Here is a 13,460-nt window from a genome sequence, read left to right on the forward strand (position 1 = left end):
CCCACCATCTTGATCAAGAGTGCCATATCTTGCTACTAGTAGTCCAACAATAGTAACAGAAATGAAGAGAGAGTCCAGCGTGGCAATTCAAGCAATGCTCGGCACTTTATTCAGCAATCAGCCAACATGGAAGACAGGTGACGGGTTTCAGCCACAGTGCGTAGCCTTAGTCGACTAAGGCTACGCACTGTGGCCGAAACGCGTCACCTGTCTTCCATGTTGGCTGATTGCTGAATAAAGTGTCGAGCATTGCTTGAATTGCCACGCTGGACTTTCTCTTCTTTTCTGTTAAAATAGTTGATCGGATCGCCCACAGCGCTGCCGCAGCAATCCGATCATCTGTAATGGCGGCCGGAGGTCCCCTCACTTGCACCGTCCATCTCCTGGCATCTCCTGCTCTGGTGTGAGATCGAGCAGACCAGAGCAGGAGATAGCCGATAAATACTGATCAGTGCTATGTCCTATGCATAGCACTGAACAGGATTAGCAATCAAATGATTGCTATAGATAGTCCCCTATGGGGACATAAAAAGTGTAAAAAAAAAAAAAGTTGAAAAATGTAAAAATAAAAAGTAAAAAAAAGTTAAAAATCCCCTCCCCCAATAAAAAAAGGGGAGGAAAAGGGGAAGCAGACAACTACTAAGGAGCTGAGGAGGCATAATTAGGTAAATGAGGCAAACTAAAAAGGGGAGGATAAAGTGTAAAAAAGGGCCGATTTTGACTTTTTAAAAAAAGGATGCAAAGTCCGCAATCAGTACTGGGAAATGTAGTACACACCAAGCACGAACACAGGAAGTCAGGCCAGACTAAATAAAACAAGGTAAAATTAACGGATGAGCAAGCGCGCTGCAGGTACAGCACAGAAATAAAGTAAAGGGGAAGGTAAGCTGCAATTTAGAAACAGATTAGGGGACCAAAAAAAAAATGAACGGAGTACCCCTTTAAGGTGAAAATGGGCTTGGTCCTTAAGGGGTTAACGGGGTACTCCGGTGGAAAACTTTTTATTTTTAAACCAACTGATGCCAGAAAATTAAACACTTAAGTTAAAAAATCTTAATCCTTCCAGCAGCTGTATACTACAGAGGAAATTCTTTTCATTTTGAATTTTTTCTGTCATGACCACAGTGCTCTCTGCTGACACCTCTGTCCATGTCAGTTACTGTCCAGGGCAGAAGAATATCCCCTTAGCAAACACATGCTGCTCTGGACAGTTCCTAAAATGGACAAAGGTGTCAGCAGAGAGCACTGTGGTCGTGACAGAAAAGAAATCCCAAAAAGAAAATAATTTCCTCTGTAGTATCTAGCCGCTAATAAGTATTGGAAGGATTAAGAATTTTTTTTATAGAAGTCATTTACACATCTGTTTAACTTTCTGGCACCAATTGATTTAAAAAGAAAAGTTTTCCACCGGAGTACCCCTTTAAGGGGTGTGACAGTGTGGCAAGGAAAGGGTGTATTTCCCTAGCTACCCCTGGAAAAACCTCCACCTGTGGCCTAATTAATGAGGTAGCAGAAAGGGGAAGCGTGTTTAAAAGGAAGTCAAACAGAATAATCTGGGCTCTCCCCAGAAGACAGCAAGGTGGCTGTGGGGGGGAGGCAGGGGTCCTGGTGAGGAACACACAGCCCGAGCTGTGAGTGGCCCCAACAGTGAAGTGTGGACGAGACACACAGCAAGAGGTTGCAAATGCTGTGTGTGAACAGTGAGTAGAAGGTTGCAGGAGGCATAAGTTTAACTGGCCGGGAAAAGCCCACCAGTTGATAGTCAGGGCATGCTGGGTTGTGTAGTCAGTGACCAGACAGTCTAGGGTTTTGTTTGTTCCTGTGTTATGTTTTTATTTATCCTGCAACCTATCTAATAAAGCTGGTGAGGACCAAGACTTGCATAAAGTACTGTTGTTTGCCTTCTGATTAAAGTGAAAACGTGTCCAGTGTCAAGGACGATCTCAGAGCTATCCCCAGGGAGAAATCCTTACAATTGGTGGAGGATGCGGGCAGCACGTTGCTAAGAGCAACCAACAGCCGAGTTGCAGTACAGTTGTTGCTAGGAGCAACCAACCCTGCATATTGCAAGTGGGACAAGCCCAGCTGTGGAGTACAAGAGCAGGACTTCGCCTGTGGTGAAAGCGTTACTAGGGGCAATATATTTAATCAAACAAGTGAGTGCTCTCTCAGCTAAGGAGACAGGTGGACGGGCCACCTGCACAGTAAGCCGCATTGTTTGTTTTGAAAAATGGGTCGACTTGAAATGCCGTTGCTAGGAGCAACTGATGTGGACAGCAATCAGTTGTCGCCAAGATGGATGCTGTGGTGAGCAACTTGGTGAAACTGGCTGCAGTTCAGTAAGAGGATGTCTTCGCACCTGATGATCCTCAGGTCATGAGGCTCAGCTAAAAGTCTATGAGAAGAAAGTGTCCAAGATGGTGCAACTGAATAAAGTTAATGACCAGATGAGAGAACAACAGCTGTTCCTGGAGGATACTGTCAAAAACTTGACAGAATTGCTGGAAAGTGAGAAGGTGAACTCTGCAAAGCTCAAAAGTGAGCAGCAGAAACATTTAAAGCTACTAGAGACTGAGATGCTTTCTCTAAAAGTGGCGGAGTCTGAGCAATGGACTCAAGAAACAGTAGAGTCTGAAGACCATGAGAGGAAGCCATATGAGAAGTCCTCTGAAGCTGAGACTGAGGTGAAACTTTATGAAAGGTCCTCTGAAGCTGCAGAGATATGGACATTGGAAGGTGAAAATGGTGAGGCATAGAAGTTCTCTGAGGCAGAAGCTAAACCAGAGATAACTGCAGAAGTCCTCCAAATGGCTGATACAGGCTTGGTTGGCCACCAGCAAAGTTCGGCCAATGGCCGTTTCGGTGACAGAGGAAGACAAAGGCCTGGAGCATCTGCCTTGTCCGCACCTAGTGTCCAGAGCACTGCACAGACCAAAGTGAAGAACCTGGAATTGGAAAGGTGTGACATGAATAGAGCGTTTACAAGGAATTTGTCAAAGGTTACCAAAATTATTGTGCTTGGTGGCTGATAAAAGTATGAATGAAAGAAGGGTGCACCATTGAAGTGGCGCATATAAAATCTGCCGAAGAAGTAAGTCAAGTGCATCAAAACCTGTTGGACAAAGTTGTTCAAGGAAAAGGAAAGGCAGTAGGACTCTGCATTTTGAATACAAGTGCTCCTTCCCGGTGGTCTGAGCAGAGGGGGGGGGGGGGGGGGGTGGATATGTGACAGTGTGGCAAGGAAAGGGTGTATTTCCCTAGCTACCCCTGGAGAAACCTCCACCTGTGGCCTAATTAAGGAGGTAGCAGAAAGTGGTAGTGTGTTTAAAAGGAAGTCAAACAGAATAATCTGGGCTCTCCCCAGAAGACATCAAGGTGGCTGTGGGGGAGGCAGGGGTCCTGGTGAGGAACACACAGCCCTTGCTGTGAGTGGCCCCAACAGTGAAGTGTGGATGAGACACACAACAAGAGGTTGCAAACGCTGTGTGTGAACACTGAGTTGAATGTTGCAGGAGGCATAAGTTTAACTGGCCGGGAAAAGCCCACCAGTTGATAGTCAGGGCATGCTGGGTTGTGTAGTCAGTGACTGGACGGTCTAGGGTTTTGTTTGTTCCTGTGTTGGGTTTTTAGTTATCCTGCAACCTATCTAATAAAGCTGGTGAGGAGCCACACTTGCATAAAGTACTGTTGTTTGCCTGCTGATTGAAGTGGAAACATGTCCTTTGGTGGTGTCAAGGACGATCCCAGAGCTATCCCCAGGGAGAAATCCTTCCAGGGGTTAAAGGGGTACTCCGGTGGAATTTATTTATTTATTTTTTACGAATCAACTGGTGCCAGAAAGTTAAACAGATTTGTAAATTTATATAAAAATCTTAACTCTTCCAGTACTTATCAGCTGCTGTATACTCCACAGGATGTTGCACAGTTCTTTTCAGTCTGATCACAGTGCTTTCTGCTGACACCTCTGTCCATGTCAGGAACTGTCCACAGCAGGAGAAGTTTGCTATGGGGATTTGCTTTTACTCTGGACAGTTCCTGACACGGACAGAGGTGTCAGCAGAAAGCACTGTGGTCAGACTGGAAACATTTATTTTCCACCAGAGAACCACTTTAACCTTATTGCTTCCCCTGTGGGCTGATGCCTCTCTCCGCTACACACACTCCCCAGAGCGAACTCCTTACAAAGCTGATAACAAGCTCAGCCCACTCCGATTCAGCCTCAGCTTACGCAGAACCCCACAGGCTGTTCCATCCTACAGCTATGACTGTCTTAGCCCACTTCTCTAAAGGGGCAATGATACTTTATGTTAACTGCCCACTTGCTCTCCAGTGATCCAATGAGTCTTCAAAAGCACCGTATGTGAAACACTAAGCAGCATGGTTTTCTCTGGCCTCTAACTTGCTAAGTACAAGCCTAACAGTTAGGCCACAACACGTTTTTCCAGGCACCTCACAAGGTACAACCACACCCCTCCCCTTTCTGCCATAAGCTCCCCGAACCTGGATTTGATCCGAACCTCAGGGAGTTTACGGCTTGCCGAACTTTCAAGTATTGCCCAGTTCGGCTCACACGAGCTTGTCAATGTCAGGGCTGAATGCCCTACCGTAGAAGAGGCCCACTCCACCCAAAAGATGGTAAGTGTCACTCTTTTCACTGTATGTATTATTTAGCCCTATAGATATCTGTATAATGTATACCCCCCCCAAAGCATAGTTTTGTGCAGTTTAATAACCCACTGTCAGGCTGGAGCACCCAACCAGAATAGAGTTCAGCAGCTCGATCACTGATGGTTCATGAGAACAAGTTATAAAGTAAATCCATTTTCATATAAGCATATTTTGTGCAGCTTAATGACCCACAGTCAGGCTGGAGCACATAACTATAATAGAGTTACAAAAAAGCCCTTGTGTGAAAGTTTTACCTGAATTAATGGTGTTATCCAGGATTAGAGAACCATAACTGATTACTGTAGTATTGCAGCTAACTTTCATTGAAGTGAATGGAGCCAAGTTGTAATATAACACAAAACCTGAAGACAAAGGTGGCGCTGTTTCTGGAAGAAATTAATACTGTCTTTCTATTTCTGGAAATCCCCTTCAATTCCGTATGTGTCGGGATGTACAAAATTTGCTTACTCTCCCTAATTTAATCTCTGTAAATATGAGCCCAAGAACATTTTTACATGGCTTTGGCTTCTCTCACATACTTTTTTCTTTGATGCTTGTATTTTTATCCTGACTTTATTTTCATACTTCCATAGTTCCACCGTCTACTGAAGGTTTTCTTTGGATGCTCATGCTCTGCTCTGATGGTTCTGAATAAGGTTGTGAATGCAAAAAAAATATATATATGTATGTCATGCATCCAAGGAATGAATATTATCAGAAAGTACACTGAAAAATGTGAGTTAATAAAACACAAGCGAATTTTTTGATAAAATGCATATATTGTAGGCAACAGGCAAAACATATAAATGATAATATAATATGATGTAAATTGTCATACTTTTCTGTATGTTCTAACCTACACTATTCAGTATCAGAGCGCCCCTTGCAGGAATTGCGCACTACACTGGATCTCAGTAGAGGAGACTGCACTATTCAACAATAACAATTATTGGGAAATATTGACCCAAATCCAAGTTCCACCTCATTGTGACCTTATAAAAGTCAATTCAACTCCTGATGTCCTCTGGAACAAGTGCAAATTCCAATGTATTCTTCCTAGTAAAACAAATTCTCGTAAAAATGAGGAAATATTGGTTGGTTTATAAATATGCTGGCAGATAAAATATAAAGCAAGACATCCATGTAAGGACTGTGCTTCCGAAGTTCTCAAACATGCAATATACATACATTTGGCCGTAAAATTAGGTATAATATGATGACAGGAATAATAATAGGTAACATTTTGGTAAGGTTATCTCATTTTAATACAGTAATTGGACCTACCGTATTTTTCGCCCTATAGGACGCACCGGCGTATAAGCCGCACCCAATTTTTAAGTGCAAAATCTAAAAAATTAAAGATTTTGAACCCAATAGTGGCCTTCAACCTGCGGACCTCCAGATGTTGCAAAACTACAACTCCCAGCATGCCTGGACAGCCGTTGGCTGTCCGGGCATGCTGGGAGTTGTAGTTTTGCAACATCTGGAGGTTTGCAGATTGAAGATCCACTGCATAGGAGGTAATACTCACGTGTCCCCGCCGCTCCGGACCCGTCACCGCTGCCCTGGATGTCGCTCCATCGCTGTCGCCGTGTCCCCGTCGCTCCGGAAAGTCTCTGCTGCCGGCCGGGTATCCTCGCTCTCTGTCGCCGTCATCACGTTGTTACGCACGCCGACGCACGTACGCGATGACGAGGAAGGAGAGCGTCGGCCATACAGGGGATCCTTGAACGGAGAAGACACAGAGGAGGCAGGTAAGGTCCCTCCCGGTGTCCTGTAAGCACTAACCCGGCTATTCAGTCGGGCTGATCGGGACCACCGCGGGGAAATCGCGGCGGTCCCGAACAGCCCGACTGAGCAGCCGGGTTAGTGTCACTTTCCCTTCAGACGCAGCGGTCAGCTTTGATCGCCGTGTCTGAAGGGTTAATACAGGGCATCACCGCGATCGGTGATGTCCTGTATTAGCTGCGGGTCCCGGCCGTTGATGGCCGCAGGGACCGCCGCGATAGGGGTGTATTCGCCGTATAAGACGCACCGACTTTTTTCCCTCTGTTTTGGGGAATAAAAAGTGCGTCTTATACGGCGAAAAATACGGTATATTTAAATCCTTCACTAGATCCACTGTACATGTACAGCTGATGTGCGCTACAACAATACTGAGTTGGTCTCAGGAGCTGAGATCACTATGTACATGGCAGGTGCCAGCTGTTATCTATTGACTATCTAGGCAGGGATACCTTCTATGTTACCTAATTGCCACCTCTTAGTAAAAATATTTTTTTTAAATAACAAAATTAAAAACACTCCACTTTTCCTAGTCTATTATATAATAGTAATAACCAACCAAGGTTAACACAATAAAAAGATTAAAATACATGATTTAAAAAAAGATTAAACACATGAATTAAAAAAAGATTGAAAAACATGGATTAAAAAGATCATAAAACATTGTTTACAATTCGTTCAAAAAGTCTTGTACCCTATTAAAAAACTAAAACTTGTCCCGCAAAAAGTAAGCCCTCACACGGAATTGTTGGTGGGAAAATAAAAAAGAAAGTTATAGCTTTTAGAAAGCAAGGAGGAAAAAAGGAAAATATAACAAATAAACATTGGCTGCATATCCAAGGGGTTAGGCTGGGTTCATATATGTCCAGCATCTGGCATCTCGATGCAACTGATGCCACAACTGATGACAACGTGCAGTTGTTATTAGTTGTATGCCATCTGGCGTCCATTGTTTCTGGCACCTGACGCTTGCTGTGTTGCCCTGTCCGGTGCCCACCGGCGTGTTCAGCCATCTAGCGTCAAAATTGGGACGCTGGATGATTGTGAACTGTCCCATTCAAATGAATGGGATCAGTTCTAGCATCAGTTTCCCTCCGGTGCATGCCAGAGGGAAACTATGCCGGACAACTGATATATGTGAACCCAGCCTTAAAGGAGTACTCCAGCGCAAAATAATTTATCCCCTATCCAAAGGATAGGGGATAAGTTATAGATCGCGGGGGGTCCGAGCGCTGGGGCCCCCCGGGATCTCCTGGATGGGGCCGCGGCAGTCTGCCGGAAGTGAAGTTTCGTCCCCAGCAGAAAGCCGCGACAGACACTCCCCCTCCATGTATCTCTATGGGATTCATGGAGGGGGCGTGTCGGCCGCCGCGTCAAGCGGGGACGGAACGCCCCCTTTCCTGTATATTGCCGCGGCCCCGTACCGAAGATCGTGGGGGGGCCCAGCGCTCGGACCCCCCGCAATTTATAACTTATCCCCTATCCTTCAAATAGGGGATAAGTTAATTTGCACTATAGATGTCCTTTAATGGTCTCACGTCACCTGACAAAATACCAACATATTCCACGGTGCTGTACATTTCCTTATAACATCACACCACCAAATAGATCTCCAAAGCATCCAAAAACATGTAATGTTACTGTATAGCCATAATATCAGCATGTGTTTCTTCTCAGTCCATTTGGATGCATTACTAAACCATCACTTTCCTCACAAGGAGTAATGTTGCATGTGACTGCAACGTATATGTACGTAAGTAACTTAGGCAAAGGTCACACTTCCACATAAAGCACAGAACAGTATTATAGTATGGTATAATATACAGCCATATACGTCGGTTGTAGTTGCTCATACACTCCTAACTGTCTCAAGCTTGTGATGAGGTTGATGCTTATAAACTACAGACAGCTTGAGGTCAACACATCTACTACATGTTCCAAACTTCTGAATACGGATTTTCATCCTCTTTGTACCACCTTTGTCTATCAGACATCACACATTCTATTAAAACCAGCCAACTGTGTCTGCATATCTCCAACTCCAGCACATAATTAACCTGCGCGGGTGATAAAATCCTAGAAGCGGCAATTAGTACGTCATGAATGGAGTCTTTTTCTTGCGGTGTCTATAATTAGCGCAATGAACATGACCTTTACTGTCATCGAGTAATGTTCCTTTCTCATGCAGAACTTTCCTATGTATGGGATGTGTGGGTTTATATGATTACCGCAATTGACCCACATACTGGAAATACACTTTCATTAGAGTTCTCTTTCTGTCATTGTACATCCAGTTATTGGACTATGAATGCGCACTTTTAAGCAGCGTTCATTACGCCCAGGCTAGTCTTGATTATTAATTCATCTACTTGTTGTTTTTTCCTGTTACTGACAAGATCATCAATAGTTTTCATGAAGAAGGCAAGAGATCCAAGGAAAACGGAAACTCAGCGCCCTCAATTATGGTGGAATCATGCATTAGGTAAATGAAAGATTGTTAGCGGGTGATCGATGTGGGATGAGATAGATCAGAGAATCCGGCTGTATGTCAAACACTTGTATGTTTAGCCTGTGCAAACAATAGTCATTTTTGCTTTGATGCTAAATTTTGAGATCCAACCACATTGGCCCTCAATTACTATTGAAGTGAAAAAGGTATGAAGAAATGTGTTTCACTTTATTAACTGCTTTTTGGCATCTTTTTCCCACTTATAAAAGAGAGGTCAAGTAAATGAAAACTTTTTTGGTTATTTTGGTGCACTATGGCACCTGTCAAATGTAACAAAAGTTACCAACTTGTGAAAAACACATACATGAATTTGAACGCTCTACTATAGTTATTTAACTTCTAATTGTCTCATTAGACCACCAGGCACTCATTGGGTTGCCATATTTATATAAGATACAGAACCAATATAAAATCAATGAAGAAAACCTCTGTGTGCTCCATGAAAACTTAGAAGCTTGCAAAAGTATACTATGGGCTCATAGTAGTCAATAGGTGCTATTTTATGGACAACACAAATTCTGAATTTGGCAGTGTGTGTGCAAGGCTTTAAGGGGTACTCCAATGGAAAACATTTATTTTTTAAAGCAACTGATGCCAGAAAGTTAAACAGATTTGTAAATGACTTCTATTTAAAAAAAAAAATGTATAACTGTTTATTTAATGAGTTTTTCATTTTAACATAAAAGGAAAAAGACAATATAACAAAAAAAGAAGAAAAAAAAAAACAGTCATACATAATGAGCCTTAAGCATAATCATTATGCAATAAAAAGAACAATAATCGCATATGTGTTGAGGAAAAACCTCACATTAGGAAGAAATGTGAAGAGAGCAGAGTAAAGAGTAACAAAACAAGAAGAGAGGGCAAGAATAAGTAAGGAAGAAGAAGAGGGAGAAAGGAAAATATAGAATATTAAAAAGAAAATAAGATGAGCAGGATCTCGCATGGCCATGCCGTGTCATCAGTTATGCAAAGAATTATTGTATACCTCCCAAAGCTTCCATGTTTTCTGAAAGATGTGCATTTTATTAGCAAGTATTGCCGACATGCGTTCCATTCTATATACCTCTTTGATTTTGTCTATCAGGGCTCAGGTCGGCGGAGGTTCAGGGGATTTCCACCAACGGGCTATAAGGCATTTGGATGCCGTCAATATATGTAGGAGTAACTTAGAGGAGACAGAGGGCATAACAGAAATGGGGAGATTCAGGAGATATGCCGCTGGGCGGAGAGGAACATGAATAATCAAGATTCGGAAAATTAGGGATTGTACCTCCAACCAGAAGTGCCTCAGTGCCGAACAGTACCAAAAGCTATGTTGAAGAGAGCCAGTTTCAGTTTGACATCTCTAACATAGAGGGGGCACTTGGGGAAAAAGGCTGTGTAACCTCTCTGGGGTTTGGTACCACCTCATTAAGATTTTGTACTGGTTTTCCTGGTAGGAGGTACATGAAGACGATTTAGCAGCTGCCTTCCATATGGCCTGCCATTGCGAGGTGGATAAAGGGCTACCTAGGTATGACTCCCAATTATCCATGTAAGCGTGTCTATGAGCATCAATGCCTCCTTCTGAGGATAAAATATCATAAATAGTAGATATGAGGCCTTTGGTGGAGGTCTATTAAAAAATCTTAATCCTTTCAGTACTTTTCAGCTGCTTTTATGATCCACAGGAAGTTCTTTTTTTTTTTTATTTCCTTTCTGCCTGACCACAGTGCTCTCTGTTGACACCTCTGTCCATTTAAGGAACTCTCCAGAGTAGGAGCAAATCCCCATAGAAAACCTATCCTGCTCTAGACAATTCCTAAAATGGACAGAGGTGTCAAATCGTCTTTCCCCTTTGTTTAATAATTTATGGGCAATCAAATATACTTTAAACAGTATCATTGGATAGTTAATACCACCTTCAAAATAAATACATATTTATACTATCCAGTCCACCCTTGGGGCCCGTTAGCCTCCAGCCTTAGGGATGTTAGAAAGAACCTTTATGCTGCCATCGCCATCAAGGAATCTTCCATCTATAATGTAATCTCCACTACAATTCAGGTATCACATTTTCTAAATAACTAATCACTACCGGGAATCATGAATCTGGTCCATCAATTTAGGCTCACCAGTTAGGAAATACTTAACCAGGGCACTACAGGTCCGACCACATTGTACCCTAGATACAGCTATAGTTACAGTCCGTTTGTAGCAGCTTCTGGATACAATCTACTTATAATATTACTTGCTGCTACATTCATTAATTGGATCGCAACATGTCCTGGATATAGCTTCGGCCACAGTTCGCTCGCTCATATAATAACCTGTCGCCGCCGCTTCTAAACAATACGCCTATTAAACAGTAATGATAAGTCGTAACTACTGCTCCGGCACTACCGCCAGCATTCAGTCCTCTGCTACTCCAAGTGCTGCCACGTACTGAAAAGTAATGTTAGCATTCACAAGACCTACTATGCGCAACTATAGGATATATTTAAAAAGGACTAACTGTAATGAAAAGATGTACAGCCTCATCCGGCATTTGGCCCGCCGCTACTGGAAGTGCTGCCATATCAGAGGATGCGCTTAAAAGGAATATTAACTCAACATAACTATAGCCCAACATCTTATTCTGGTTTTTAGATATTGTTACTACTGGACGATACAGAGCGATCATTGGGCACTGTTCCTTATTTTACCCCCCCCCCCCCATCACATGGTATCAATATATCCATGGGTTTATTTACTCATGGTTTTCTTGTGCTTAATAATTGTTTTATCTTAAATTTTTGTATTTTTACGATTTGTATGCTATCATTGCAATTTTATTGGAACCATTTAAAGTATTTTATAATTATTTTATATACCGTAGTACAGCACAGGAAGTATCTAGCTGCCATATTGTGACTCCCACTAGTGAAGCCAGCAGCTGGGTGCACTGGTTTCCCGGGCAAATCCACAGCCCATTAATTCAACTGTATGCCTACATATAGTGAGTCTTTGTCATGTTAAATTATGCACGTCTTGATAAAGAGCTCTGTCCGAGCTAGAAACGCATTGAAAGTGCTACTACTAGAGATGAGCGAACTTACAGTAAATTCGATTCGTCACGAACTTCTCGGCTCGGCAGTTGATGACTTTTCCTGCATAAATTAGTTCAGCTTTCCGGTGCTCCGGTGGGCTAGAAAAGGTGGATACAGTCCTGGGAGACTCTTTCACAGGAATGTATCCACCTTTTCCAGCCCACCGGAGCACCTGAAGGCTGAACTAATTTACGCAGGAAAAGTCATCAACTGCCGAGCCGAGAAGTTTGTGACAAATCGAATTTACTGTAAGTTCGCTCATCTCTAGCTACTACCCTTCTTTTTTTATGTGTATGATGATAAAATAAAGAATACCATTTTATAGAAGAAGCGCCTGCATTGGAAAATTTTATTTATCACTGAATCCTGCGCCGCCTTCCGTGATATAACGCGGATCACGCGGTGCCCCCAGCGTCATATTGGGTCGGTACCGGCGGTCGGGACCCGCGGCTAAAACCGGACATCACCGATCATGGTGATGCCTGGTATTAACCCTTCAGACGCAGCGATCAAAGTTGACTGCCGCATCTGAAGTGAAACCGAAAGCATCCCGGCAGCTCAGTTGGGCTGAACAACTTACAGGACACCAGGAGGATCTGTACCTGCCCCCTGCGTGTCCGATCGCTGAATGACTGCTCCGTGCCTGAGATCCAGGCAGGAGCAGTCGAGCGGTGATAACACTGATCAATGCCATGTTAATGCGTGGCAGTGATCAGTGTAGGAAATCAATGTGTACAATGTTATAGTCCCCTAAGTGATAATAAAACTATGTAAATAAATATAAACATATGTGGTATCGCCGCGTGTGTAAATGTCCAAACTATAATAATATATAATTAATTAAACCGCACGGTCAATGGCGTACATGTAAAAAAATTATAAAGTCCAAAATAGCGTATTTTTGGCCACTTTTTATTACATAAAAAAAATAATAATAAGCAATCCAAAAGTCTGATCAACACAATAATAGTAACGATAAAAACTTCAGATCATGGTGCAAAAAATGAGCCCTCATACATCCCCATATGTGAAAAATAAAAAAGTTATAGGGGTCAGAATAGGACATTTTTAAACGTATACATTTTCCTGCATGTAGTTATGATTTTTTCCAGAAGTGAGACAAAATCAAACCTATATAAATAGGGTATCATTTAAATCATATGGACCCACAGAATAAAGATAAGGTGTCATTTCTCCCGAAAAATGCACTGCGTAGAAACGGAAGCCCCCAAAATTTACAAAATGGTGTTATTTTCTTCAATTTTGTCGCACAATGAGTTTTTTGCCATGGATTTTTGGGTAACATGACTAACATCACTGCAAAGTAGAATTGGTGGCGCAAAAAATAAGCCATAATATGGCATTTTAGGTGGAAAATTGAAAGGTAAGGAGGAAAAAACGAAAATGCAAAAACTGAAAAAAGCTGA

The sequence above is a fragment of the Hyla sarda genome, chromosome 1, assembly GCF_029499605.1.
Source record: "Hyla sarda isolate aHylSar1 chromosome 1, aHylSar1.hap1, whole genome shotgun sequence".
Classification (NCBI taxonomy): Eukaryota; Metazoa; Chordata; class Amphibia; order Anura; family Hylidae; genus Hyla; species Hyla sarda.